This window comes from Urocampus carinirostris, chromosome 5, assembly GCF_059441175.1.
Source record: "Urocampus carinirostris isolate Australia breed hairy pipefish chromosome 5, RoL_Ucar_1.0, whole genome shotgun sequence".
Taxonomy (NCBI): domain Eukaryota; kingdom Metazoa; phylum Chordata; class Actinopteri; order Syngnathiformes; family Syngnathidae; genus Urocampus; species Urocampus carinirostris.
In genome coordinates this window covers 15,756,490-15,763,266 of record NC_142353.1, presented here as the reverse complement: position 1 = coordinate 15,763,266, position 6,777 = coordinate 15,756,490, and positions in this window count along the sequence as shown.

Sequence of the window (6,777 nt, the reverse complement as noted above, 5' to 3'; positions counted from 1 at the left end):
TATGCTGTTGGCCTTGTGAGTCATTTTTGGAACTATGTCAGAGGCATAAGCGGTTTAAATGGGCAGTTTACTGCTTGGCCTCTAGGGGTCAGCTTTTGTCTTTAAGTTATAGGTGTGATGGCTTTGCTCTTTTTATTTTTTAAAGAACAAATATATACTGTACCCTACACTTGGCCCAGAGAGAGATGGGCGCCACCAGGCTGTAGTTGCCCAAGACACACTACAGGAAATGGTGCCCCTACGACCCTAGTGGTTAATGAATCCAACCACTCACCCACCCACACTTGGCTAGAAATATTCCACAGCAAAGTAGTGTTAACATTTCAAAAAGACTGTACAAACGACAAGAAATCTAAACATGCTGGGAGACGGACAAAATACTTACAAATACCAAATAATGTTTACATAGAATAGTTTTAATGGACCCCTGGTTAAGGGAAAGCTTTAAAGGAAAATGTATTCAGCTTAAAATGCAATCAAAAATTTGGACTGGCCAAATTAACCTGACATGCATGTTATGGGAATTTGGGAGGAAACTGGAGTGCCCGGAGGAAACCCACGCAAGCAAAGGTGAACATGCAAACTCCACACAGGAAGGTTCAATCTCATAACCTTAGAACTGTGCCGCACACACGCTAACCACTACGCTGCCGTGCCGCCCTCTTAAAATCTATACAATTACATTTTTCACACTGGAAAGTTTTGCAAAAGTGCCAAATTTGATAAATTTATTTTATTAGTTTTAAGATCTGGACAACCAAACCCACATTTTTTATTGATACAGTATACTTATCAAATATTTTCCCAATGATCTTTGGAGGGGCGAATCATTTATTTTTATAGCTTTTTTTGCTGTTCGTTAAACGGACAGTGTATGATTTAGCGACTGCTTTTGGTAAAAAATCAATATAAAAAATTGATTTTAAAGGAGCTGTACAGAATTTGGAACTCTGTTACTCTGTATCCACCTCCTGGCTTAAAGACACGAATGCAACCTCAATCAGTTTATTTTTGATGTGTGTACAAGTATGTGCATTTCTTAGATGTGCTTGATTAAACTCTTTTGGGGGGTTAGGGCTTGGGTTGCAGTTTGGACTGAACTAGAAGTGGGCCATTTCTTATTTTCACCATTTTCATTCTACACTGACAAAATTAAAAAATAAAGCATTACGTCACTCTACAGCACTTTTTTTTCAAATGACTAAATGGTCCATACCTCCTGGGAGCCATAGTTCAGTAAGTATAATAGGTGAAAATAACTCCCAATATAAAATATGCATTACTGGTCAAATACTTACTCTTTTCTGGGTAACAATTTGTTCATGCATTTTGGCATCATTAACTCAGTAATGGCTATTTTGGAATCTACCGTAGTTCAAACAGATTCTTCAAGGTTGAGCTCTTATTTTTCTTGTGATTTTCTCCCTGGGGGGCCCACATGGTGAGGCCAACTTGTTTGCCCTTTCACCCTGTCGCCTCAGACATGCACATGACGATGACACAAAGACAAAGCGTGCGCACATGTCCAGATAAAGCTCGCCGCTTGTGATAAGTGAGGTGCCAAACACTTCTAGCGCAGCGCTCCATTAGGTAAAGGGCCTCAAACTGCATCCTGACCTCTGACCATGTCCTCTTCAACAACCGCTGGACGTTAAATGTCTCGGCGAAACAGTTGAAATTTGTGCTGGCGAATGCCCTGAATGCCTGTGAAATGTCAACTGTTTTAAAATGAGATTTCGGTCTGGTAAAGACAGACCTCCCCAAGGTATTTTCGGGAAAATTGAGGCAGAAACTGTAACAGACTTACTTAGACTGTTGAAAGTTTGTTGCAGGGGTTATAGTTTCTAGTACAGTGGTACCTTTTATGATGGGAATTTCGGTAAAAAATCTTGCTTTCTATACAAAGGAAAATCCAGGTCACGAGCAGTCTAAAAGTCTACCTCTCTCGACTGCTTACTGACACTATCAGCTCGTCTGGTTTACGCATCCAAACTACTACAGGCAGAAACATATTAGCAGTGCTGTAATTTGTTTAGGGTGTGTACATTCATTTTCAGTTACAGTAACTTTTGAGGTGTACAGTAAGTGCTTACATATCAACAACAATCCCTTGATTTTATACTCGTCATCCTCCACCAATTGCTACACCTATTAATTATTTCAAATCTTGCTTATTAAGGGATAACAAACCTTACCAAAACAGCACGGCGCCTGATTACTCACAGCAGGACCGACTATGTAGAATACTGTAACAATGTTAGCTACCAGTGACTGAAATGACTCGATTAGAGCCAAAATGGGCAAAAGTTTGGTCTTAAAAAAAAAAATTGAAAAAAAAAAAAAAATCCCATGCAGTCAAGTAGGTTACCATAGATATGAAAACTGCCCAAAAAAAAGCTGACTTTGCATTTTTTGTTTTGCTGAGTATGCAGCTCATCTGGGAAGACCCCATCCATTGTATACATGTGCATGTCAAGTGTTTTCACATATTGGGTAACCTACTTGACTACCATTTCACGATTATAGTCCTCATCGGACCTTGGTCTCCCTCTTTGGATTTTCCATTCTAATGTGCTAAAGACCCTGCTAAAATAGGAAATGCCACCCAAAAATACTTCGCAATGGCGCTCAGCCGTTCTTTTTTAATATCTTTGTACTGATCAGGAAGCTGTGTTTTATAACTATTTAGGGTTCACTTGGATGCTTTTGGCAGGACAGGAGCGGACCAAATAGTAAACTATTTATCGGTAAAACCCGGTCATTACGCGAGCAATTCCATCTACGAGCCTGATCCTGGAACAAATTAAGCTCGTATAAAGAGCTACCACTGTATTATTAAGATTTATAGTATGAGAAAACCAGGCTTTCGGCCTTGGAGGTTGAACCGCTTGACTTTGTGTTGACACAATGTTAAGGTCACTTGGCACTTCACTTTAACGCCATTGAGTGACAAGCATCTCTTAAGGCGGCAAGACACTCTGCAGCCTAAATGTTAATCTTCCCACATGAATAAGCAGCAAGGAGATGCCCTCACAGGGACTTTTTATGGACATTCAATAAATGTTACTCCAACTTGCTTTCCTGCATCTGGCACATGTGAGGTGCAAACATGTTGCGTTGTTATTTGTCCACTTGAATACATGACACACCCTTAGCGTTTGATCAAGTCATTCTCTTGTTTTTTTCTCTTTTCAACTTTAGCACTTCCAATTTTTAGTCAGTTCTGGTCGAGTTACTGTTTAGAGAGACATTGCCGCAAGGTGGCAATACAGGACACTATATGGTGTAATGATGGTAAATTCTGGCTTTTTTTGACTAACGGCTCTTTAGACTCTGCTCACTGAAAAAAGCCAGCTCAGTCAGCTCCAGAACCCCTTTTTCAGAATTGTTTTGATGCTTTAATCCACATATTACCAAGTTTTTATATAATATTATGCACACAATGGTCCATTTAAAACATGTATTATTTTACTGTATAATAATAGCCCTTTCTCACTCCACTGTGAACTTTTAGATAATTAAGTTATGCTTCTACTCACTCCTTTCTGTTTATGTATTTTGTTTTCTCTTCCTTTGTTTTCTGGTTTAAGTAGGTTACTCATTCGTTTTTCTATTTTTACATGTGTTTGTCTTGAGTAACTGTTTGACAATCAGGAAGCCTTGCAGTACTTGTAATGCATATTCAGAATAAATGACAACAGTAATAATATTAACTTTTAACTAAACTTGAACCCAAAAACCCTGAAAAAAAGCCTCTCACAAAATCTGAACTAAACAAAAAATATGTACTATTCAGTGCAACAACAAACTATAAAATACAAATGTGCATAACAAATGTAAAGTGAAGGGTCCTAAGACAGCAAATGTTAATCAAAATACTTCAAATCTACAAAAAAAGGATCAAATACAAAAATATTTTAGCTTTTTATACTCTAAAATTTCATGGATCTTTTTTAGGGTTTGGGTTGGCGTTTCGACTGTGTTTGAAACAGGCGTGTTCTTACTTTTGCCATTTTTATGCCACACTAAGAAAAAAACTGATGATGAGCATGAAATCATTCTCCACCCCCTCTTGCCCCTGAACACCTCTGATAAATGTAAGATAAATGCAGAAAGGTGTGGTGGAATTTTTTTTAAAGGCTCGTTAAACTCAGTCGGACATTGTTAACACATACTTAATGGAGAAAATACTTTCAACTGTTCAAGGACACACGCCAGATTTAGAGTCAAACGCAAAAATCCTTGAAAAAAATGCAAAATAACAAAATATAAATTTAAATGATTAACTCTTCGGTGCTATAAATAAACTATAAATACAGAATTTTTTAACTATGTACAATTCAACTTGTAACCAATTTAGACTGAAACAACACAAAACCCATGAAAAACACACAAAACAAATTAAAATGGGTAAAACACTAAGAAAAAGATAAGCATTTTCTTATTGAAGATTTCAAAGCGCCTCGGCTTTGAAGGACTGATTCGGTTCATTTTCTTATTTGGACTCATTCGTTTTGTATTGACTTTCCTTTAGTCCTCCGTAGATGGCGCCAAACATATTGACCAATCACATGACAACAACAATGATATAAACCTTTAACTAAACTAGAACACAGAATCCTTGAACAAAGCCACACACAAAAAATGAATTTAAAAAATATGTACTGTTCAGTGCAACAACAAGCTATGAAATACTGTACAAGAATAACTTTCACAGGTTTTTTTGTGCACAACAGATTTAAAGTAAAAGGTCCTAAGAAAAGAAAGCAAATCAATCCATCCATTATCTGCACCGCTTATCCTCAGTAGGGTTGCGAGGGTTCTGGAGCCCATCCCAGATATCCTGGGGCAATGGGCAAGGGACATCCTGTACTGGTTGCCAGCCAGTTGCAGGGCACACGGAGACAGACAACTCACTTCCTCATTCATACTTAGGGACAATTCACACCAGCCAATTAACATGACACGCACGTTTTTGGAATGTGGGAGAAAACCGGAGTTCCCGGGGAAACCCACGCAAGCACGGGGAGAACATGCAAACTCCACACAGGAAGGTTCGATCTCATGACCTCGGAACTGTGCCGCACACGAGCTAACCACTGCGCTGCCGTGTTGTCGAAGACAGCAAATGATAATAGAAATACTTAAAATCTACAAAAAATAAATGATCAAATACAAAAATGAGTAGAAAAAGGGTGAGGAAAAAAGTATCTGTAAAATGTACAGTGGAAACTAATATACAAGGATTTCTAGTGTACGTTACGATCATGAGTTAAGATCATCTCATGGCCCAAAGAAAACCTTCCCGGGAGCTGGATGTGGCCCCATATCTTTACTTTGGCTTACAGTATTTTGTGGTTTTCACATATTGTACATTAAGTTAATTTTGTCTATTTCAACTGTTGGTGCAGTAAAAAGTTAAATTTCTATCAGGGTCATATCGGAAATAGAACTTTGGACATTAACGCTCACATGGATCAATCATCTTTACAAATAGTCTCAGAAACGGAGAAGTTTATGCTTTTTACCCAGAGAACGGAAGGGTTTCCCGCCTAAAATGCAAAATAGCAATAAAGTCCTGGTAATAGAGACCAGGTTTTCCTTCAACTGGACGCAGGGCCTGCCTGGAGCACCCACAAACCCCCCAACCCCCCCAACCCCAAATTTTGCAAGGGAGGGGCCGTGGAATGTATTTTAGCCCTGTGTGATGTGATTGTTTGCAGAGAAATGGATTGACCCGGCCCTTCTGATGCCACACACACTCATGTTGGTCGGGGCCGAGCTCAAAGGTGCGTGAGACGGACCTGCTGAGTGCAGGAGGTCCGGGACCCCCTTGGCAACTTCCTCCAGACGCGGAACAGAGGATCCAGTCAGCTGAAGGCCGGATGGGAGAATAATAATGAGCGGGCCAGTCACAGAGTCACCTCATTTCAGGTATATTGAAACCTTCTCCTCTCACTTTTCATCTGTCTTGCAGGCTAGCAGGCTCCATGTCCTGTTCAGTGAAAGTTTTCAATCATAAAAAGTCAAAGTTGAGTCATTTTCATCTTGGACAATATTGTCTCGTGTTGTGTAATTGCCTCATTTGGTTGGGAATACGTTCTTTTAAGAAAAAACGTTTTCAAGTGTATACTTGAGTGCTGAGTTTCCTTTTTTTAGACATTCCTGACAAAGTCTGTTTTTTTAAGTACATTCAAATTCAGAGTTTACAAAATCATTTTAAAATGTACCTCACGCCATCTTTTCAAAGGGACGGTGTTTTTTATTTGACCACTAGATGTCAGTGTATTGTGTAGAGCAGGGGTATCAAAGTAAGAGCTGCCCTCAAAGGGCCTAATGTCACTTAAAAATGTAACTAAATGTAATTGGTATTTACACTAAACATAACTCCTCCTTGAGATGTCTTTCGGGCCAAAATTTTGCCAGATATGCATGAGAAAATCCAAGTTACGAGAATTTTCAGATGTTACCACTAAAGACCGAGCCATGAAAATTATTTCATCATCATCTTATTTATCTTGTTGCTGCATTTTTATATTTAATTACTATTTGAGTGGGCAGCATGGCGGATGAGTGCTTAGCACGTCCACGGCACAGTCCTGAGGTCAAGTGATCGAACCGTCCTGGGCGGAGTTTGCATGTTCTCCCCGTGCTTGTGTGGGTTTCCTCCGGGCACTCCGGTTTCCTCCCACATTAAAAAACATGCATGGCAGGTTAATTGGCCATTCCAAATTGTCCCTAGGTGTGAATGAGCGAGTGAGGTGTCTGTCTCTATGT